Source organism: Rana temporaria, chromosome 1 (genome assembly GCF_905171775.1).
Source record: "Rana temporaria chromosome 1, aRanTem1.1, whole genome shotgun sequence".
Lineage (NCBI taxonomy): Eukaryota > Metazoa > Chordata > Amphibia > Anura > Ranidae > Rana > Rana temporaria.
Window position 1 is genome coordinate 319682884 of NC_053489.1, and position 25230 is coordinate 319708113.

Below are 25230 nucleotides of genomic sequence, written 5' to 3' on the forward strand. Positions count from 1 at the left end.
TAAGAGATTTACAGAGATGGAGAACTCATTTGCTTACTTGGTTTGGGAGAATAAGTGCCCTTAAAATGAGTATAATTCCAAGGCTTATCTATGTACTGTATGCCATCCCTATAGCTCTCCCACAAATATTTTTTAAAAAATAAAGAAAGCTTTTAGGACTTTTGTTTGGGGGGATAAACATCCCAGGCTGGCATATGATATTTTGAAAAGATCAAAGAGGGAAGGAGGGGTAGGACTCCCAGACATGGTACTTTACTATAGAGCCATGGCCCTGGTTCGCATTATGAACTGGAGACATGACTCAAAGGGTAAAATATGGGTTTCCCTGGAGAAAACACTGGCAGGAAGGGATTTGGCGGGAGCACCCTGGATCCCGACCGTATATAGGGGGTTATCGGAATATGCGTCACCACTAACTACAACAACGTTATCTATCTGGGATAGAATGAATAAGTCTGGTAAGTTTGCTCCTCCAATATCGCCAATTACTCCTTTGGAGGGGTTTCCATGGTTCCCCCCTGGGGAAGAGAAGGGTAGTTTAGAGGGGTGAATGAATGAATGAATGAATGAAAAACTTATAAAGCGCGGCGCATGCGAACTGAATCGCTTCTGGGCGCTAGTTGTTCGTGTCTCATGACACGAGGAAATTGTTCAGAGGTGGCCCCATTTGGGGAATTGCTTCCCTTAAGGGAGTCGGTGCAAAAGCAGGGAGAGGTATCAATGATGGGATGGAAATACCGGCAGTTGACAGACCTGTTTAATAAATGGAAACACCAAATTAGATCAGTAAACTCCATGACTACTTTTGAGGAGTGGTGTGTTAACCGCTTGGAACCGGGCCATATGTTATCCCGGATGCATAGAATGGTTCAGAGTGCCCAAGATAAGATAATCCCATATTACATGCGTGAATGGGAAAGGGAGTTGGGCCTCAAATTTACAGCGGAACAATTGAATAGGTTGATGGAAATAACACACGAGTCCTCAATAAGTTCATATATACAGGAGATGTCGTATAAGTTTCTGACTAGATGGTATCGTACACCGACCCGTCTGACTCAGATTTACCCATCAATGAATGCCAACTGCTGGAGGGGGTGCAATCAAAGAGGGTCATCCTTTCATATATGGTGGCAGTGTCCTAAGATCAGGAGATTTTGGGAGGAGATATCCCCGTGGATAAAAAAACTGACATTAAGACCGATTGAGCAATCCCCATTGCATTTCCTGTTTCATGGAATGCCATCATCTATGAAGTTCTATAAAAGGAGTGTCACACCACACCTATTAAATGCAGCGAAGGCATTGATACCTAGATACTGGAAACAACCTAAAGTCCCCAATATAATGGAATGGAAAATCGAGGTAGAGAGGATAATGGAGGCAGAGAGATGGGTACACACGGTCAAGGATCAACAAGACAAATTTAAGGATATATGGGCAGGGTGGATATATTACTCGCCTGAAATAGGGAAGAATTAGTCTGGGGTGGAGAGGTTAGGGGGCGGGAGGGGTGAGGCGGCGAATAGTGTCTTTTTTTTTTTTTTGTCTTCGTTGTTTTAGTTTTTTCTTTGTTTCTTTTTTCTACCTTGGGGGCGCCAGAGGGGGAGGGGGTGCCCCCCCCCCTCTTCTCTTCCGCTTTTTTTTATCTATTCCTCCTCTTTTTCACAGCACTAATTTGGATCACTAAAATAGGAGGAAATAATGAGTTAATTAAGTCAACATAGGAGGATAAGTATAGAGGGCTCCCCTTAAGGAATTTTATTTGGGAGTCATAAAAATGGGAAATGGGGTTTTAAAGAAAGGTTATAGTCACAAAATAAAGGTCACTAAATTATAAAGAAAAAGAGGACACATCCAAATTGTTTTTTTTTTTTTTTTTGAGGTGGTTATGAAACTTCTCCCCTTTGCATGGCAGGGGGGAGATAAGGTGATGGGAGGCAAAGAGGCACGAAACAAGAACTTTTTTTTTCCCTCCCTCCTCTCTCTCTCTTTTCTTTTTTCCCCCTGTCTCCGCCTCCTATCCTATTAAGGATTTGGGTGGAAGGGGGTTAAGGGAGGGGGAAGTGGGGTTCCAGGATTCACTAAAGTCACGAAATTAAGGACTATTAAGTTCTGCACAAAATTTCTCTTTTTTTTTTTAGGGTGGTATTGAATTCCTCCTTTTTTGTGTCGTAGGGAGGTCATAAGCTGATGGGATCTAGGGGGTCATGGGGGGGAGGGGGGGCTCTCCTTTCTCTCTTCTGTTCTTTCTCCTCCCTCTCTTTCTCTCTCTCCCTAGCGTCCCTCCCTGCCTCTTGTAGGTGGGAAGCGGGACGGGGGGGATTGGAGGAGAGGGAGGGGGAGGCCGATGGTGCCCATGGGGGGGGGGATAATGTAATGTATGTAGGTATTTTTATTTAAATATGTACGGAGGGACACATGGAGAGCTAGGACGTGTGTTCAGGAGCTCCCACACACACCGCTTATCACTCATCACTTATCAGCTGATGCTGATGTCTCGTACTGCCGGCTGATGGAGTGCGCTTAATCCGTCAAGGCGGGACGCTGGGAGCTGGATGCTGGATGTCGAGAGCTAAGGGAGCCGGGAGCTGAGAGCCGTGAGAGCCGTGAAACCAAACGAGTGACCAGTGACGAGCTGACCGGCAGGCTGACTGTTTGCATATCGCGCATACCGCGCATACCACATACTGCATACCACAGCCTACCGCCCGCATACCTGTACACCGTAACGGAGGAACGGAGGAGACAGAGGAGAGGAGAGGCGAGGTGAGGCTTGTCTCTCATGACCACGGACCACTGACTGTCTGATCGGTTGACTAATCAAGTGACCAATCAAGTGACCGAGTGGCTGAAAGACTCTGTATCACACAGACTCTGTATCACACATTACCTTACCTACTTACCTGCTTGCCTACCTACCTGCTTTTATCCGCTCTCACCCGCTGTTACCTGCTCATTTGCTCCATGTGACTGTCACTCCACGCTGCATCCACTTGTATTCACTCTGCATATTGCATACTGCATACTGCATACTGCTCCACACCGCTCCAGATTTGGCCTGAAGCCGCACAGCTGTTCGACCGGCTATCAACACTCTCAACACTGCTTTGCTCCAATATGCAATTTACAGCTTACAGCCTACAGTTTACAGTTTATTGCACTCCAGTTCCATCTCGCTGCATGTAGCTCTGTCTGTTGCTGTCTGCCTGCTGCTGTTTTGCCATTTTGCCATTCTACCTTGCAGCTCAGCTCAGCTTTACATATTTGACATTTATCTAACATCTACCTAGCATAACAGACATATCTGGTTAACATCAGCTAAAGTACCGACTGAAGCATCATTTAGATGTGAGCTATCATTCACCAGCTGTATACCTCTTTTTAGTAAGGACTACCAAGAAGTGCTTATTAGTAAAATTCAGTAAGATTTGCCAAGAGGCGCAGTTCACCTATTTAATTGTTTCATTTGAATGATACTGATCTGTACTGATCTGCACCGCCCTGCTTGTACTTTGTACTTTGTACAGCCTGTGCTGCCTACACAGCCTGTGTACAGCCTATGCAGCCTATACGGCCCATATATACAGTATATTGTACATTATATATTGTATATTGCTTCTCATCTGGCTGAGGGGAGTCTAAGCTAGGTAGATGTTGAGAATTGAGAATTATTGAGAATTATTGACATTGAAATTGATATTGAGACATATACAGAGATACTGAAAGCCGCTGGTCACCCGTGTGACACCGGTATACTGACTTATACATTGCTCTGTATTGTTCTATACACGCTCGATTCCCGGCCCTGGGATCCAGGTAATGGGACGGAAGAGAGGAGGAGGAGAAGCTCGTCATCCCACGGAATTAAATAGGGAAGGTGATATAGATCGCTTCTTTTTTTCTCGCCTGAGACCAGACCAGCGGGGCGCACCCCTAGCACCCTCAACAGAAATGGCTTCAGGCCGTTCCACGGTTCCTCATGAGGCACCACGTGAACCACATGGGTCGCGTGGATCGCACGGAGCACATGGACCACATGTTTCATCCTCACAACAACGCTCACAGCGCCAAACCACAGGCATGAAGACGAGGCAGAGGGTAAACTCGCCTCCTGACTCAGATGCAGGCTCAGCTGGCTCAGCCCGCTCAACAGGTCGCTCTCCAGAATCCCGTCACCTACATACAGATTGGGATAGATTGCCCACTATGCACGACTTTGAGTCATTCGTTCAACGCATGGAGCGTTCCTATAAACAAGAGATATCTGAACTTCGCAGGGATGTCACCAATAGGTTAGAAGACCTGGAGCAAAGTGTAGAGGAAACTGTGACCACCTTACAGACTCATGAAACTATATTGAACGATCACTCTGTCCAGATACAGCAGCTCATGTTAGCCCAAGATGACCAGGAGAATAGAGCCAGACGAAACAATATCCGCGTGCGCGGCCTCCCTGAGTCGATCGAAATTAAAGATCTGGCTTCAGTGATCACTGCCATCTTCAACAATTTGCTCAAGAAAGATAAAGAAGCTCCAATGGAGCTCGACAGAGTACATAGAGCATTGGGTCCCAAAAACCCAAATCCAGAACACCCTAGAGATGTGATTTGCAGGGTTCATTTTTATGCAGTTAAAGATGCTATTATGCAAGCAGCCCGCAAGCAGGAATCCATTCATTTTAACGAAATTCAAATACATCTTTTACCAGACGTCTCAAAACTAACCTTAGACTTACGCCGGGCATTAAAGCCCCTAACCGAAGCCCTCTGTGTTAAACATATTAAATATCGCTGGGGGTTCCCCTTCCAGTTAACCGCTTTCCATGAGGGCAAATCTGCATATTTTCGTACTTTGGAAGATCTCCCTAAGTTTGTAGGAACACTTGAACTACCCCAGATCGCCATATTGGACTGGCCCTTGCGGGCTGTACCCCCGAGACTCCAGTTTCCCTCTATCTGGAAGACTCAATCTAAGAAAGCACGAACCCCCCGAGCTCAGACATCTAAGCCTCCTCTGGGGTGAAGTGACGACTACTATTGTCTAGGTTACCACCTCACTTATGTGGTGACGTGATAACCATCAAAACTTGGGTCACAATCCCACTTTTGTAGTATTTGTTGTAACATTTGCTACTGTTGGCATCATACTTTGTAATGCATCAGATTTTGTATTTTTTTTTTTTTTTTTTTAGGCGGTGTGTGCGGGTTGTCTCCCTCTCTGTGTGAGGATAACGGTACCCCATTTAGGATTCTCAGCTCCCCATATGGGACTGGCTGAAATGTTGTTAGCAACAATGTTAGATTGGCCACTTAGGCCCTATTTTTTCTTCTCCTTTCTTCTCTCCCCCTATCCTACCCCCTTCGTTACCCTGGAGTCGGCATACCCCCTTTCGGTAAGAAAGCATCGGTCATGTGATGAGTTTTTTCTTTTCCTCTGGCTTCTCCGGCTTATCTAACTGTGTCCTCTCTGAACTGTAGAGGCCTGAATGCCCCGGAAAAGAGAAGACAAATTATGTATCACTTTCATAAACTCCATACACAAATTCTCCTGTTACAAGAGACTCACTTTAGACTAGGCTCAATTCCTAAATTCTTTCATAAACAATATCCCACTGGGCTTCATAGTACTAACCCTATATCGAAGTCTAAAGGGGTCTCCATCTTTTTTCATGTTTCCTTCACGCCAGACATTTTAGATTCCTATATAGACCCTGCTGGAAGATTTATTTTTCTAAAATTGTCTTACAAGAAAGTCATATATACAGTGATTAATGTATACTCTCCTAACCAGGACCAGTTGCCATTTTTTACCTCCATGCTCTCCCGCCTGAGGAAGTTCAGCGTAACCAACATGATTCTTGGAGGTGACTTCAACGTTGCTTTAATACCCCGCCTAGATACATCAAATGGTAAGTCCTCACTTTCTTTGGCCACCATCACCAAGTTGCGCACTTTATTTTTGGACCTCTCCCTGGTAGACGTGTGGAGAGTACTCCATCCCTCTGCCAGGGACTATACATACTTCTCCCCCGCACACTTATCCTACAGCAGACTGGATTATATATTTATATCCCAGTCGCTGTTGGATTTTTCCCCTACTACCTCGATTGGCCTTATATTATGGTCAGACCATGCACCTATTCACATGACCTTGGGAAAAGAACCTTTTCATAAACCTAAAACCTCTTGGAGGCTTAATGACAACTTATTGTTAGACTCAGTTTGTATTGCCGATATTACTCAGACTATCACAAATTTTATCATTGATCATACAAACGATGACACTAATCCACTTATAAAATGGGAAGCACTTAAATGTGTTCTGCGAGGCACGTTTATTAAACACGGTTCTAGATTAAAAAAAAAACGCCAAGCAGACACTAATCGCCTTTTGGCGATTATCGCTTCTTTGGAGGATTCAAACAAGCGTTCCCCTGATGCATCAAAAAATGTGGATGTGGTCAACGCTCGTCGGGATCTGTTACAGATTATCTCCGACAGATCTCTGGTGGCTAGAGACAAAGGACGATTTTCATATTACTCCCAAGCGAACAAGTGTGGTAAACGATTGGCAAAGGTACTAAATTCGCCCCAGATTAGGAAACATATCTCGTTCATTTCCTCCACGAGTAAGGGTAAACTGACGGCTAGCTCCGCTATAGCAGAGGAATTCCGCCAATATTATTCAGATCTTTATAACCTTCCTCCCCAGACCCCTCTATCTCCATCGGACCATAGCGGGTTACTACCGGACATGTCTGCCTATATCACTGAAACCTCACTTCCACCTATCACAAAAATGGATTCCGATGAACTAGAACAACCACTTACTGATATTGATTTTTTATCCACCATCAAAGAACTAAAAAATGGTAAAAGTCCTGGCCCGGACGGGTTCACTTCCCGCTTTTATAAAACATTTGGAAAACAACTAGCTCCTCTTTTAGCGAAAGCCTTCAATATTATTAGTGAACAATGTCATCCGTCTCCTTCTCTTTTACTGGCACAGATAGTGGTTATCCCCAAGCCAGGCAAGGATCATTCCCAGTGCTCTAACTTTAGGCCGATATCCCTCCTGAATATCGACCTAAAGTTATTTGCAAAAATTCTCGCAAACCGCCTGGCGCCATTCCTTTCAAACATCGTACACGGAGACCAGGTGGGGTTTGTCCCTGGACGTGAAGCCAGGGACAACACCACCAAGACTCTCCATCTGATTAGTTATGCTCAAACCCATCAGATACCAGCGTGCCTTCTCTCCTGTGATGCAGAGAAGGCATTTGATAGGGTCAGTTGGCCTTTTTTGCAAGCAACACTCACTCAGATAGGGTTGGGACCTAAGATGCTATCTCGCATTATGTCACTATACACGTCCCCTCAAGCCACTGTGCTGGTGAACGGCGTTCAGTCAGGCACGGTGCCAATCGGGAATGGCACTAGACAAGGATGCCCCTTATCCCCTCTCCTTTTTGTGTTAGTCATAGAGCACCTGGCCCAGGCACTTAGAACAAACCTTAGTATAAGAGGTATACAAACACCATCCTCCAACTGTAAATTATCCCTATATGCAGATGACCTGCTTCTTTATGTAACCCATCCCCATATAAGTATTCCGTCTATTTTGCAGGAATTGGCCAGGTTTGGTAGGTTTAGTAATTATAAATTAAATCTATCTAAAACGGAAGCTTTAAATATATCACTACCTCAACCAATTCTCAATATTCTAAAAACTAATTTTTCTTTTCAATGGAGGGAGAGCTCTATTTCTTATCTAGGAACAGCCATTCCTGCAAAACTATCGGAGGTTTATACCCTAAATTACTGTCCTCTTTTAACAAAACTAAGACGTCTTATGGAGGATCGAATAGACCTTCCCATATCTTGGTTTGGGCGTATGAATGTTTTGAAAATGGACGTCCTGCCCAAGACACTATACCTATTTCAGGCACTCCCGATAGCGCTGCCTTCTGTGTTCTTTCGTTCACTCCGATCAATGGCCATCCGATTTGTCTGGAGAGGAAATCCCCCAAGGCTAAAACATAAACTTTTATGCTCCCCTATTACTAGTGGAGGAACAGCCCTTCCTGATTTCGAACTATACCACACTTCCGCAGTACTTTCTCGCGTTCTAGAGTGGTTTCCCCGCCCCCTCTATAAAGTCTCCACTATGGTGGAGCAAGATCTATCCCCTGTAGACATCAGGGCTTTATTATGGGGGTATGCTAAGATATACCGGTCTTTTAAAGGGCTGTCTCCTTTGACTTTAGACGCCCTGGATATCTGGTATAGGAAGAGAGAGGCATATGCTCTTTCTACTGACCCAGGGCCTCTGACTTCATTGTTCGATAACTCAGCCTTGCCGGAAAGTAGAGGTATTTCGACAATAGATAACTATAAGAGAGACTCATGGCCTACTGCTAACTGCTACCTGAATGCCTTGTCGGGGACATTTATCACATCTAAGCCCATAAATTCTTCTCGCGTGACCTGGCTTACACGACTACATCTTTTAACATACTGTAAATCGCTTCATGAAAGTGGCCAGGTCCATAGACCATTGACTGACTTTGAGCAATTATGTTCGGCCTCCCACACTCCGCTACACACCCTATCCCAGATATATAAATTGATCTTGGGTCATACACATAACTTCTTACCCAGGTTTGCCACAGCTTGGTCGGAGGACTTAGGCAAAGATATCAGTGAGGCAGATTGGCGTAAATCTTTTTTTTATACACACAAGTCTTCCATCTCGAGTTACGCTCAAGAAAAAAATTACAAAGTATTGGCTAGATGGTATCGCGTCCCAGTCACCCTCAAGATCATGTTTCCTTCTGCTTCTGACTCCTGCTGGAGATGCAATCATGATATTGGTACATATTACCATACATGGTGGGACTGTGACCAAATTCGCCCTTTCTGGGAAAAGATTTTTCAGATATATGGAGACCTCTATGATAAAATATTAACCCCTTCTCCTTCTATAGCCCTGCTTTCCATTCTTCCCGGTTCCTTTAAGTTTGAAAATCATACCCTTTTGAAATTCTGTGTCAGTGCTGGCAGACAGTTGATCTCCAGACATTGGAGATCTGCTGTCCCCCCGACTCTGGTTGAATGGGTAAGCGAGATGAATAATATTATGCTCATGGAGGAAATGCATGCCAAATCTCTTGACATCCAGGCTGGATTTCTCTCTACTTGGAATGTATGGAAACAATACAGTACCTCGGATAGATTAAAATCTAGGCTGAGCTCACCTTAACTCTTTGTGAATTATTAAAAAAAAAAAAGTCGCCCTACACACCATTTCATTAGGTTGAAAGGTAGTCTTGAACCGGAAGATGCCGACTCCTTCTCCCCCTCCCCTCCCCTTCCCTACCCTCCCCCTCTCTTTTTTTCTATTTTCTTTTCTCTTTTCTTTTCTTGCTTTCCTTTTTAGCCTTTTCTTTTTGACTCTAGCACATATTATTAGTTCTGTTCTATTTTTTGCTATGTGGCCTCTACTTAGAGTTAATTAAACTAAATCGACCACTTTTTTTTTTTTTCTCTTATCTGTTGTCTGCGGGCTTGGTATTTTGACCTGGTTCCCAGACAACGATGTATTTGTTTCTTGGTTTTCTCTCCGAGTCATGACTATATAAATAATATAGATATTGCCGCCCCAGTCTCGGCTGCAGTAGGTTCCCAGAGGGGCAGTCGGGACTCGGATGGCCTTAATTTCAATTTCATGTTTGGCTAGAATTTACCAGGTATTATCCATATATGTGCCTATTTAACATTTATTTCTATGTATCTTTCTTCTCCAAACATTGCTACGGTAATTTGAACGTAATTCATAACATTTATAACAAACATTTTCTTTTTTTTTCTCTTTTTCTATCGGGTAAACCTATGTTGGGTTTAAGACTCGGCTGTTGACGTTGTTATGTTTGTTAAATTTGAAAATAAAAATAAAAAAAATATATTGAACTCTAAATATGTACGTTCTTGTCATTGTTATTTGTTTTTATGTATGTGGTGCAATTTGGAAAATAAAGAAAAGAAGCAATTATAAAAAAAGTAGCTGCTTTTTTGGGGGTTTGTATATTGATTGGCACAGTTGGGTGGAAGAAGGTTGAAGGGTGCATATAATTTCCTTTTTTCACTATTGTTTTTTTACTATATAGTAAACTGGGTCAATGGACCAATATGACCGCAACTTACTCATTTTACCTATGCCCATCTTGAGGGATAGGCCCAGAAAGGTCTTAAATTCGGAAACCGTAACTGGTTTCCATTTCCCGGCAAGGGAGGACTGGGGATTAGCGGCGATGAATTGACCAGCATACAAATTACTTTGGTCCACAAGAGATCTATAGAGATCGTCCATGAAAAACAGCAAATAAAAATCAATTGATGTAAAATCAACTGTTTCCACCTGTTGGCCAGTGAATGGAGGAAGTACGGGTGCTGCAGAAGTGGTGGTCTCTCAATTAGGATTTGCAAATTCTGCAGGAAGGACACTATGGGCACTACGTGCCTGTTTTTGACACTACTTGTGCTTGCCACCTCGCCAGCTTGAACTGCACTTATGGGACTTGTCACGTCACCATGTGATACTGCAGTGCTGGATGTACGACCAGGGTGTACTAGGCCTCTGGTGCTTGCCAGTTCACCAGAAGGATGAGCGGCACTAGTACTTCTCTGCTCCATACGAGAGCCCTGCGGTTCTTGTACCTCAACAACAGCAGAAGAAGGATGGGGACGGGTACGCCTGACCTTGGCAGGGACCACAACTCTGTCATCAGTGCTATCTGTCATGGACCCACTGTCGTCTACAGGATCGTATTCTGAGCCTGAATCTGACAGATACTGTTAGACAGGTTAATTGGTTGTTCTTGTAGCTGGTCGGTAAGTAGGCTTGGTTTTTCCCTGGGCATTCCCCAGGTTTTGTTGTTATCTGCTTTAGCCTTTCAATGCTACTTACTGCTATGGCCAGCTATAGATGGGGGCTGTGGACATGTTTATGTTTCACCTGTGGTGCTTGTATTGGTTCAACAGTGCACCAACACCTTTGCAGCCATTGTGCTACATGCTGGGTGTTTGGCGTGCTCCTGCACCTTTAAGGAGGGGTGTCTCCCCTTCAGTCCACCTGCTCTTATCTATCCATCAGAATGCATGTGCCTCCTTTGTGGGGACACTCATTGTTTAGTGTTAGGACCACATATTACAGGGTGCTTTGGCGCGGCTCTGGCTCACGCATGCGTTTGCAAATGCGTGCGGACAAAACCCCTGTTTTTAACGCATACTGTTAAACAGGTTAATTGGTTGTTCTGCAAGCTGGTCGGTAAGTAGGCTTGGTTTTTCCCTGGGCATTCCCCAGGTTTTGTATTTTGTTGGTTTAAAATATTTTCAAACGGATAAACATAATGGGCCAGATTCACAAAGGTTAGCGGATCTTTAGATCCGTGTAACCTATGTGTTTTAAGATCCGCCCTCGCAAGTTTGTGAGGAAAGTGTCAAATTCACAACACACTTACCTCCAAACTTGCGACGGCGGATCCTAACTCCCCCGGCGGAATTCAAATTCCGCGGCTGGGGGAGTGTACTATTTAAATCAGGCGCGCTCCCGCGCCGATTTAAATACGCATGCGCCGTCCGGGGAATTTCCCGGCGTGCATTGCTCCCACTGACGTCAATAGGACGTCAGTGGTTGCGACGTGAGCGGGACTTGCGACGCGCGTGTTCGTGAATCGGCGTACGCAAACGACGTAGGAAATTTCAAAATCGACGCGGGAACGACGGCCATACTTAACAATACTTACCCCTGCTTTTAGAAAGGGTAAGTATACGACGGGTACCGCGCTACGGAAACGACGTAAGAACACAGCGTCGGGTCCGCGTACGTTCGTGAATTTCGCGTATCTCGCTGATTTACATATTATTCAGTGTAAATCAGCGGGAACGCCCCCGGCGCCATTTTTAAATCCAAAAAAAGATCCGACAGTGTAACACAGTGTGACACTGTCGGATCTCGGCCCTATCTATGCGTAACTGGTTCTATGAATCAGGTGCATAGATAGGACCAGTAAAAATCAGAGATACGATGGTGTATCTGAGATACTCCATCGTATCTCTTCTGTGAATCTGGCCCAATAATTCAACATTCAGATGAAAACAAATATCCAGCAAACCTTTGCCCAGTTTTCAGAACACGGATTAATAAACCTTTATTTAATAAGAAATACGCCCCCCTCCCCCGGATTCCCAGGTGACCAAACCACATAAAATATACCGCGACAGGGAGGGAGGGAGCTTCTTTAGCTGTAGGTTTAACATCTCCTCAGGGACAACCAGAAAATTCCCTGGTTTCCAATTGGACCACCTGAAACTTAATGCATACATTTAAAGTGACAGTACACCATTATCCTACATACATACACCATGTACAGCTAACCTGTTACATGCCATTAAATAGGGCTGGGTGGCCGCCATCCCAAAAAAGTGGGCTCCGATGGTGCGCCCCCTTTTGTACATGGGACCACAGGCCACACTTTGCCCATTACCTTAGTTCCCCAGATACAACCGTATAGCTTTAGTAAAACACACACAGACAATAATTTGGCAAAATTGGCCGCGGTATTTTATTGGTTTAAAATATATTCAAATGGATAAACATAATAATTCAACATTCAGAGGAGAGGGGAGGGGTAAAAGGGATGAGGGAAGAAGAAAACACCCAACAACTGGGGGGGGGGAGAGATGGAAAAAGTCCCCCTCATCCATCCTCAACCTCTAGTGTAGTTGTAGATCAATCCTCTCAAAAGTGCCCGTGCATAGTTACAGTACTTAAATCCTGGGCCACAAACAAGCTTGTAAGCTGCTTGAAGGAACTGGCAGCGCCGACCTCACTAGCTGCTCCCTTGTCCAATTCTGTCCAAATATTTCTGGACCATATCACTTTTGAGCCATTGTGGATCATTTGGGGCGGTGTCCATACCATCCCCATTATGGACATGAGCTTACCCATGCTCCTTTGTATACACAGAGCTGAACAAAGTATTTCATAAATTAGCATTCTCTTTGTCCCCAGTCACACACACTCTAGATTATTTTGTAAGGGGCCTGCATGCTCAAATCTGACTTTTTTACTATTATTTGAAGAATTTTTGGGGGTTTGTCCTATCCTTTTGCATCCTTGATTTCCTTTTTACATATTCTGGTATATTCTTTGTAGCATTTAAACGACGATCGTGTTATATCATTTTTATATATTTTTGAGCCACATGTTTTATTTTTAGCCTTTAAACGTATTGCCTATGGGAATGTACTTTTGTAGTAAGTTTGCATACAATCTTTTTAAAGAAATCCCATTTCTGTTCTGTGTCCATTGATGCCAATATTCCCTCCCAGTCTAAGTCTTGGAGAGCAGCCCTCATCCTTGGAAAATGTGCTCTCTTAAGGCTCCATTCACACTAATGCCTTTTTTTATGCATTTTGCAGAAATGCAGGGAATTTTTTTTAACATGGTTTCCTATGGAACATGTTCACATCAATGCTTTTTTTGTGCCTCTGCGTTTTTGGAAAGGGTCTGGGACTTTTTTTCCTGTAAAAAGCAGCGTTTTGCATGCAATAGAATTCAATGGACCCACATCCAAAACGCAAGTACCGCCTTTTTACCGAAATTTTGACGCAATTTACATTTTTTTTAACCTGTTTATAGCTGGTTGTTAAAGGAAATGTAAAAAAAAAAATAAAACTTGCCAGCTAAAAAAAAAAAAAAAAAAAGCGGATCACGGTAAAATCGCAGTAAAAACGTGTGTCGAAAAACACAGCAAGCACTGCAAAAAGGCTCAAAAGCAACGCATAGGTGTGAATCGAGCTTTAATCTAAGTTACATAGTGTAGTCAGGTTGAAAAAGACTCAAGTCCATTTAGTTCAACCAAAAAAAATAAAATACAATCCTATATACACAATCCTTCACCCACAGTTGATCCAGAGAAAGGCAAAAACCCCAGCAAAGCATGCTCCAATTTGCTATAGTGTTTTTATATTTCCTGTATGTGTGTTACTTACAGCCAACATTAAATAAAATAATTTTATGATCACTGCTACCCAGATGTTCTTTTATATGAATATTGGTAATAAGCTCTGTATGATTTGAGATTACCAGGTCCAGCAGTGCGTCATTCCTAGTTGGGGGCCTCAATAACTGGACCATAAAATTGTCTTCTAATCGGTTTATAAATGTTTGCCCTTTAACAGTCCCAGCAGTGCCATTACTCCAGTCAATTTCCGGGTAGTTAAAATCCCCCATTATTACTGTCCCAACCCTTTCCATCTGTGCAAGGAGCTTAGTCCCCACCTCCTCATTAACACTGGGAGGTCTATAACAAACTCCAATGATGACCTATGTAGTAGACACCCTCATGTACAGTTCCACCTATAATGCTTTAGATTCATTACACTCTCCATCAACTACTAGGTCCTCTTTCACACTCGCTTTGAGATCACATCTCACATAGAGACAGGCACCACCACCCCTCCGTTTTACCCTGTTTTTCCGAAAGAGAGCATAGTCAGGAATATTAATAGCCCAGTCATGAGAAGAATGAAGCCAAGATTCAGCAATACCAATTAGACCATAATTCTCCTCGTGCACCAGAGCTTCCAACTCGCCTATTGTGTTTTGGCAAACTTCTGGGATTGGTGAACATTTTTGTCTGTCCCATTATAATCTAATTCATCCTCCCCCACAATCCTAGTTTAAATACTCCTCCAGCCTTCCCATAAACCGCTCCCCCAGCACAGTAGACCCCCTTCCATTTAGGTGCAAGCCATCTTTAGCATATACAGTTGTATTCAAAATTATTCAACCCCCACTGAAATTGATTGTTTTGCCCAGTTTGACATTGATTTTGATCATTCAGTCATCCTGCTTACAATTAAATCAAAGAGGCACGTGTAGGTCAGACAAATATAACATAACATTTATAATGAAATAACCACAAATGTATTTTCTGTGCTCACATCATTATCAGTTTTATTCAACCCCCAGTTGACATTCAATCTTAGTACTTAGTACAACATCCTTTTACAGTTAGAACAGCTTTTAAACTTGAAGCATAGCTTGACACAAGTGTCTTGCAGCGATCTACGGGTATCTTCGCCCATTCGTCATGGGCAAAAGCCTCCAGTTCAGTCACATTCTTAGGCTTGCGCACTGCAACTGCTTTCTTTGATTCCCACCAGAGGTTCTCAATCGGATTTAAGTCTGGTGACTGCGATGGCCACTCCAAAATGTTCCAGCCTTTAATCTGCAACCATGCTCTAGTGGACTTGGAGGTATGCTTGGGATCATTGTCCTGTTGAAAGGCCCAACGTCTCCCAAGCCTCAGGTTTGTGACGGACTGCATCACATTGTCATCCAATATCTCCTGGTACTGAAGAGAATTCATGGTACCTTGCACACGCTGAAGCTTCCCTGTACCTGCAGAAGCAAAACAGCCCCAAAGCATGATTGACCCCCCGCCATGCTTCACAGTAGGCAAGGTGTTCTTTTCATCATAGGCCTTGTTCTTCCTCCTCCAAACATAGCGTTGATCCATGGGCCCAAACACTTCTAATTTTGTTTCATCAGTCCACAGAACACAATCCCAAAACTTCTGTGGTTTGTCCACATGATTTTTGCATACTGCAGTTGACTCTTCTTATTCTTTGGAGACAGCAAGGGGGTGCGCCTGGGAGTTCTGGCATGGAGGCGTTCATTACGCAGTGTGCGCCGTATTGTCTGAGCAGAAACTTCAGTACCCACATCTGACAAATCTTTTCTCAGTTCCTCAGCAGTCACAAGGGGACTTTTCTCCTCTCTACGCTTCAGGTAGCGCACAGCAGTCGAAGTCAGCATCTTCTTTCTGCCACGACCAGGTAGCGTTTCAACAGTGCCCTTTGCCTTTAATTTGCGAATGATGCTTCCTATGGTGTCTCTTGGTATGTTTAACATCTTTGCAATCTTCTTATGGCCATTGCCCTTCCTGTGAAGAGTAATCGCCTCTTCTCTTGTCTTCCTGGACCATTCTCTTGACTTCACCATGTTTGCAACCACACCAGTAAATGTCTAGAAGGAGCTGAGTATCACAGTCATTTTAAAGCTGCCTAATTGGTGCTTATTAGGCTTTATTGCTGCTCCCTGACATCCACAGGTGTTTTCAATACCTGATTGAAAACACTTCAATGAACCTCTGTTCTTCACAGTGGTAGTCTTTAAGGGGTTGAATAATTGTGTAAATGATGAATTCACAAAATAAACATTTACTACTGTATTACAAAACCAATTCATGTCATTTTAGTTGCATATGGTTCTTTAAGAAGTCCTTGTAGGATTTCATTCTGAATACAATTACAAATGTACACTAAATTCCCTAAAACCCTTTACAGCATTGGGGGGTTGAATAATTTTGAACACAACTGTAGGTTGCACCACAATGAAAAGTCAGCCCAGTGCTCTAAAAAAAACAAATCTCTACTTCTTACACCAGGTCTTTAGCCAAGAATTCAAGTCTAATCTCCTCCTGTCTTTTCTGTGTTGTGCATGGCACAGGCAATATTTCAGAGAATATCACCTTGGAGGTCCTTCCCTTCAAGTTGCAGCCTAGTTCTTTAAATTGGTTCTTAAGGAGCCTCCGCCTTCCATTTATTCGGTCATTGTTTCCAATGTGGACCATGACAGCTGGGTCATGCCCAGCCCCTCACAGAAATTTATCAACCCTGTCTACCACATGCTGAACAAACCCTGGCACCAGGGAGACAGCAAAACATTTGGTTGAGGTGCTCCTGGCGTCAGTCCTTCAGTCCTTCTGATTATAGATTCCACTATTACCACCAACTGTTGGCCTACCTGCACTCCCCTCACCACCCCTACTATTTGGGCTGCTCTTCTGGCTGTTAGGGGGAGCAATGACATCTAAGGCTGCCACCTTTGAGCTTGATACCCCCCACATCTTCACCCAACTTGGCGAATCTGTTAGGGTGCTCAAACCCCGGGCTGGCCATTCTTTTATGTGAGCCCCTGCCACTCCCTCTAACTACATTAACCCATCTTCCTACCTGATAATCCTGACTTATCCCTCCACCCTCCCCATTAACCCCACTGACCACCTGCTCAGGGAGCAGAGGACACCTTTCAAATGTTGCAATTTGCTCCTCCAGATCTCTAGTGTGAGTTTGCAGAAGGGCAACCTGCTCACATCTGTCGCAGCGGTAACTATCCTGGAGCGGTTATGTCCAAAACGAAATAGAGAGAAGATAGTCACCGCTCCAATAGGGTATGTGGATGAATCCGTATCCTCTCAGAGAAACCCAGGTGCCGGCAATGCACGAAGCAATAGTAGAAAGAAATGTTTGGACAGCCGCACTCTGGAAAAACCTTCTTGGTTGCCTTTTATTGATAAAAGTTTTCAAACACCACACATCACAGCAAAGACAGGGGCATACAGCTGACGTTTCGCACTACAATCAGTGCTTACTCATAGCCATGTGCTATGAGTAAGCACTGTATGTAGTGCGAAACGTCAGCTGTATGCCCCTGTCTTTGCAGTGATGTGTGGTGTTTGAAAACTTTTATCAATAAAGGCAACCAAGAAGGTTTTTCCAGAGTGCGGCTGTCCAAACATTTCTTTTTTTTCTATCCTGGAGCTGTTGCTCCATTGTTGTATACATGTGGCACACTGTGCACTGCACAAAACCTTCAGATATGTATCCACCAACAGGGGGCCATACAGGAGTTGCCAATCCCTGTAATAGCATAACACGAAAGCAGATATCCCCAAGATAAGAATTTAGGGACTTTAAAGGCAACACAAATAATGAGTGATATGAACAATATGATTATATAATAAATATTATTTAATGAAAAATATAAAAGTTTATAAGGTGTAAACAACACCAGCAATATGATTGTCATAAAAACAACATTATACAATATTGAGCTAATGTATGCAGTCAGTGTTCCACCGACTTGTTGAGGGTTCACTTCACCAGGAGTATTCCAGGTGGACTAACCATAGCATATTCTAAAATAAAGAAACAAGAAAAATACATAATAGAAACCATAAAAAAAGAAAAATTACATACACATATATATTTCAATGAAAAAAATACATATATACAATATCAAAAACAACAATGTAGCAATAACACAGTAACATGTTCACCATGAGCAGGGGCAGTAAGGAGGAGCATTGTTGAGGACAGGACTATGGATAACCACCTACCGACTCAAGGAAATAAAGCCATATGTGTCTCCAAATGTTGTGTCAGCACCATGTGGTATGACACTGAGAAAAGATACTTCGAAATTGCCGTGGAGCATATGGCTAAAGGGGAGCCACTAGGCTCTAGGCTCTTTGATTTGGTCAGAACAGATATACATGATATCTACTGTTCTACTGTGTTATACTATTACTGGGATTGGCAACTCCTGAATGGCCCCCTGTTGGTGGATACATATCTAAATGTTAAATTTCAGGTAGGAAATACCCATTTTCCCTTCTCTTTCCAGTTTTGGAGACCATCTATTTCCTGGTCGTCCTACGGCGGCACACAATGGGTTAAGCTCCCTTCTAACCCCTAAAGGAAGAAAACTTAAACAAGCAGTGAGACAAGTTAAATTGATTAATTAAGCGCAGTGAATCCACCTGCCTTGAGCCTATAAACCGCCCCCAAGAACACACACAGACGTATTTTTTTCTTTCTTCTTACCTGAAAGTACAGATGAAGAAGGCGTGAGGCAAGTGCTCACACCCGGTGCTTCTGGGTTCCTGAGCTAAGGGGCGGCCGTATACCGGGTGCTATCCTCGGTCCCTCAGCCTGCACCCCAACATCCCCCGGCCCGGCAAGAACGTGATCCGGAAAGGCCGCCATGTAATCCCCCGTCCTACGACGGTTAGATGGATGCCGGGGGTGTTTGCGCTCCATTGGCCGGAAGTCGCCGCAAGGAGCCACGCAGATGGATGACGCACTTCCGGGACTCCGGAATTTGCATCTACGACCGGAGGGATGGTGAGCGCCGGTAACGGCTCCAATTCATTATGTCTTTACTGCAAAATGTATGATGGGCTGATCGCATTACTTTGCTGTATATACGGCCGGGTCTGAACTCTGGGGGAATCCCAGGGCGGCCGCGTCACTTCCGGTCCAGGGCTACAGGTTATTTCTGACCGGCAGGGGTCTGCTATGGCTGCACTCAGCCTAGGCAGCAGATTCCTTGGCCGGTCAGAGGTGAGAGCATGTTCCCTATGTTATGTTTATATACATATATTTATAGTGCTGTTACTCAGGTGGGGGTTTTTCTCTTTCTCCCAGATGGCTCCCTCTGGAAAAGCCAGGAGAAAATCCAAGCACAATGTATGCAATAAATGTGAACAGCCCCTACCAGAAACATATTCAAATGACACCTGTGCATCCTGTTTGAATCCACCTGATAATGCCAGTTCATTCCTGTCATGGTTTAAAGGGGAAATGTCTAGCACATTTAAAGAAATTAAAGACTCTCTGGTATCCAAAAAGAGGAAGCATAGTACCAGAGATATATCCCCAGACGCATCTAGCTCCTCATCTGGGGAATGTAGTGCCTCCTCATCCGGTCAGGAAGTAGTGTTTGAGGATCTGGATGACGATTTATACTTATTGCCTAAGGATAAAATTCCTAAATTGCTGTCGGCGGTAAAGGACACTATAGAATCTTCCAAAGATGTATCCGCTAGACCGAAAAAGGATCAATTGTATTATTTTCCTCAGATCCCAGATATGAGATTTCCTTTCCACCCCATTCTAAGTGACTGGTTTAAAAAGGACTGGACCAACCCTGACAAGAAATCCGATGCGGGGACCCGCTTTAAATCTTCTTATAGGTTGGATTCTAAAGTATCATCCGAGTGGGAAAATCCACCTAAGCTTGATCTGGCGGCTGCTCGGATGGTCAAGAAATCTCTGTTTCCCTCAGATGAATCCTCCAAACTGTCTGACCCCTTGGAACGAAAGGCAGATGGCTTAGCCAAAAAAAGTTATCTAGCTGCAGCCTCCACCGCCAATATTGCGGCTTCTTCAGTTCCGGTAGCAAGAGCCCTAAGGGTCTGGCTGAGTCAATTGTCTCTGGATATAGAAGACGGGGTCCCTAGGGACTCTTTGTTGAAGGGAGTTGACATGATGAAGTCTGCCGCAGAATTTTTATGTGACGCTCCTGTGGACGTTCTAAAATTTTCATCCAGATCCCTCGCCTTATCCAATGCGACCAGGAGGGCGCTTTGGATAAAGCAGTGGATGGGTGACTTATCTTCAAAGTTCAGTTTTGTTAACATGCCTTTTCACCCTTCATCCATGTTTGGCCCTCATCTGAAGGATATTCTCAAGTCTTACAATGAAGAAAAAGACGCTACCTTTCCCTTGGAGAAGAAGAGGTCTAGTAAGCCGTTCTATGGAAGATCCAGATACTCCCCAAAAAGGAACTATTCCTTTCGGGGCAGAAGGCCATATTATAGGAAAAGGCAAGATCCAGCGGCAGCCAAGAAGCAGCCCTTCAACAAACCCAAAGAAGCCTGACGCCATCAGCGCCTCTCCTCCAGTGGGAGGCAGGCTGAGGTTTTTTTCTCAGGTCTGGCAAAAGACGTCATCAGACTCCTGGGTGACGGACATCGTCACAAGAGGGTACTCTCTGGAGCTGAATTCTTTTCCTCCACAGAAATTCATGCTCAACAAACCCTCCAACCCAGTAGTTCTAGAGTTGGTGGAAGAGTTCATAAAAAAGCACGCTCTAGAAAAAGTTCCAGATCAGGAGAGGTTCCAAGGTCTCTACTCCCCGATATTTCCAGTGCCCAAGGCCTCAGGAGGATGGAGGCTAGTAATAGACCTCTCTTACCTAAATCAATTCTTTGCAAAGCGCAAATTCAGAATGGAGTCAATTCAGTCTGCCATTGCAAACATAGAAGAGGGAGACTTCCTGGCGTCAGTCGATCTTCAGGACGCATACTTGCACATCCCTATTCTAAAATCACACAGGAAATATCTACGGATCGCTCTTCTCTTCAATCACCAGATTCTCCATTTTCAATTCACTTGCCTACCATTCGGCATTACCTCGGCACCTCGAGTCTTTACAAAAGTGGTAGTGATCCTGACTGCAGCTCTGCGCCTACAGGGGATATGTGTAACACCCTACCTAGACGACTGGCTAGTCAGAGCCCCCTCAGAAGTTTTGTTAAGGCATCATCTTCACAAAACCCTTCAAATACTGGACTCTCACGGTTTTATTGTGAACATAAAGAAGTCTTCTCTGATCCCTACTCCAATCATTCCCTACCTTGGGTTCACAATAGACACCCTTCAGATGAGGTTGTTCCTTTCACATCAGAGGGCTTCCAATATTCAACAGACAGTGCAGGATCTTCTACAAACCAATCACTGCTCAGTAAGGAAGGCGATGAGGGTCCTAGGTATGATGACATCATCCCTGGAAGCTGTTCCATGGGCCGGGGCCCATTTAAGGATACTTCAGGACTGCATTTTGTCCCAGTGGAACAGGAGCCAAGACTCTTTGGAGAAGCCTATCAATATTTCTCCTGTAGTGAAGAAGGATCTCCTTTGGTGGATGCATCCTCAACGCTTCCTGTGGGGCAGATCCCTCAGGACTCCGATTCAGACGGTCCTCACCTCGGATGCCTCAGGCTTAGCCTGGGGTGCTCATGTGGGGGACCTTTGGGTACAAGAAGCCTGGTCTCGGAAGGAGCTTCTAATGTCGTCCAACTTGAAAGAGCTTACGGCAATCAGGAAGGCGCTCATCCATTTCAGGTCCGAAGTTCTCCACAAGGCGGTTCAAGTTCAGTCAGACAACTTAGCCACAGTTTTTTACCTGAACAAACAGGGGGGAACACGAAGCCCCTCAATGCAGAGGGAGTGTGCCCGCATCATGCTCTGGGCAGAGGAGAATCTTTTTTCCCTGACGGCCGTTCACATCAGAGGTGTGGACAATGTGAGAGCGGATTGGCTCAGCAGGAATTCGGTCCTGCCGGGAGAGTGGGAACTGAACCCTTTGGTTTTCAGGAAGATCACCTCCATGTGGGGGTTGCCCGAATTGGATGCAATGGCGAACTTCCAGAACAAGAAACTTCCACAGTTCTGCTCTCTATCCAGTGTGGGGAACCCACTGGCGATAGACGCCCTGTCGATAAGCTGGAGAAGGCTTTTCATCTATATCTTTCCTCCGATTCCAGTGATCCCGAAAGTACTGCAGAAAATTCGGGACGAGAAGGTGAGAGCAGTAGCAATCCTACCATTTTGGCCCAGGAGGGCATGGTTTCCGCTAGCCTTGAATATGGCAAAGAGTCAGGTCTGGAAACTACCCATCCAGAAAAACCTTCTTCTCCAATCGGGGATGCTCCATCCAAACCTCGAGAAACTCCAGCTTGCGGCATGGAATTTGAACACAGAACCTTGACGGCTCAAGGCCTATCTCAGGAGGTTATAGCTACCCTTTTGGCCTCTAGGAAGCCTGCTACCCTGAAAGTCTACAGTAGAGTGTGGTCCCTATACTCGGCCTGGTGCGCCAGGAGCTCATCTTCTCCTGAACAGGTAGCATCTCTGTTGCAATTTTTACAAGAGGGCTTCCAAAAGGGGCTGAAACCGAACACTCTGAGGGTCCAGCTGACCGCCATTAATTCCTACCTAAACGGAACATTTTCGAAAACACCTCTCGTCAGCAGGTTTTTCAGAGCCATTAAGAAGATACGACCATCCTTCCATAAGCCGCTACCAGCCTGGAGCTTGCCTTTAGTGCTGAAGAGGCTAACGTCACCTCCCTTCGAGCCTCTGGAGAGTTCATCCTTAAGGTTCCTCACTTTCAAATGTATCTTTCTGGTAGCAATTACATCCGCCAGAAGAATAAGTGAGCTTCAGGCCCTGTCATCCAAAGAACCCTATCTCAGGTTGCTTCCGGATGCGGTTGTCCTAAGAACTATGCCGGGTTTCCTTCCCAAGGTATCCACCTCCTCGAATATTAATCAAGAAATTGTCTTGCCTGTATTTGAGGATGGTTCTGAAGATGATCTGCACCTCCTGGATGTAAAAAGAACCATCTCTGCTTACCTACAGAGAACCTCGGAATTCAGACAGTCTGAGGCACTGTTCCTACAGTTCCAAGGGCCAAACAAGGGGAAAAAAGCAAGTAAATCTTCACTGGCAAGATGGATTAGGGACACCATCAAGCACTGTTACCTTTTAGAAGGCAAAGATTCCCTCTTCTCTTGAGAGCTCACTCTACAAGATCTACAGCTGCGTCCTGGGCTGAGAAGTATCACGTTCCAATGGACCAGATCTGTAAAGCGGCTACGTGGGCTTCACCGAACACCTTCATAAGACACTACAGAATCGATGTAGTATCGTCCGAGGGATCGGCCTTTGGCTCAAGAGTGCTTCAGGGTGCCTTAAACCATTGATATCCCTCCCTTTCTTTTTGCACTGCTTTGCAAATCCCATTGTGTGCCGCCGTAGGACGACCAGAAATAGGAAAATTTATTCTTACCTGAAATTTTCTTTTCCTGTAGTCCGTAGGCGGCACAGCTTTCCCTCCCATTAAAATTACTATATTGCTGCATAAGATACGTCTGTGTGTGTTCTTGGGGGCGGTTTATAGGCTCAAGGCAGGTGGATTCACTGCGCTTAATCAATTTAACTTGTCTCACTGCTTGTTTAAGTTTTCTTCCTTTAGGGGTTAGAAGGGAGCTTAACCCATTGTGTGCCGCCTACGGACTACAGGAAAAGAAAATTTCAGGTAAGAATAAATTTTCCTAATATTATCTTGCTCCGGCAATACACCAGAAGTTTTTAGAATATATAGAATTATCAATACTTATATATATATATATATATATATACTTGGTGATCCTAGGATCTAATTAGATTAAATTTTGGATTCTCATATTTTTGTTTTTGTTTGTTATTCATTCCACTGTTCCTGTTTGGCATACTTCTTTCCATAGCAGTTCTATTTGTGTCTGGTTTCTCTTTCCCGTTTTTTTTTTCTCAGTTCGCCATGTTTCGGGAACATGAGTGGGAGGCCCTAATGGCGGGCTACTACAAGAGCCTCGATGAGAGGGAATCTTCTCACACTGAGGTACTGTCTTTATTTATGCAATTGAGAAAGGTGGTAGAAAAGAAGGCAGCCTCATTTTGGCACATTAAGAGTTTCAAACAATATATGAGAGTAAATGTAAATCCCTTCGCTCTGAGGATTCAGATCTTCCCTATTTTGGAAGACATTGATATGGCTTTCAAGCAAAAATGGGAGGATAATTTGCAGAATTGTACCATGACGATGATGCGACTCCTCATTGAGGAATATGAAAAATGCATCATCGTCATTGATAAGGATATCGATTTAATCTATAATAAACTACAACCTTTTAATAAACTGGCAACATTTAGGAAACAGGTGTAAGGGTCAAAAATAATCTGGATGTGTTTACCAGAGAGACATTAGCTACAAAGAAGAAGAAGTTTTTGGAGGGATCAAATGGCATTCCGTGAGGGAAAGGCATATAGATAGCAGCATAATAACAAAACAAAACCCTCAAAATATAAAACAAAAAACACAATACCATGAAAGAGGTCCTAATTCCACTCTCAGTTCATCAGCATCTTCCTCTTTTTCACAGAGCTCAAGAAAAACTCAGAAAAAAGGTCTGAAGACAAAACGTATGCGTTCTGGCGATGATACTATAACGAAGAAACGAATGATGGAACAACCATCGGTACAACAACATTCCACACCCTCACTGTCCGGAGTCACCCTTAATGCAGGGAGAGGTAACGCACGTGGTGTGATAGGTTCTCGTATGATAGGGCCTATAGGTGATGGGTCATCAACCTCTTCTCACACGGGAACACCCTTTTCACATGACACTTCAATTTATGATACACCACACGATGAGAAATATTGACATAAGCAACCAATAGAACAGAATAGTCTTGAGACAGAGAATTTTGAGACCCTAAATATCATTAATTTGATTGATTATGTATTATCAAAAGCAGAAACATCTGTTTTATCTAAAGGTTTACATTTCTGCCCAGATTCAGATATGGATACCTTTGACACTATAAAAGATATCCAATTATTTGCAAGACGTCTTTTCGTTAAAAGTCTATACTTAAAAAATGTTGAAACAGTTGAAGATGTACAGTCAGACAAAGTGCTGGA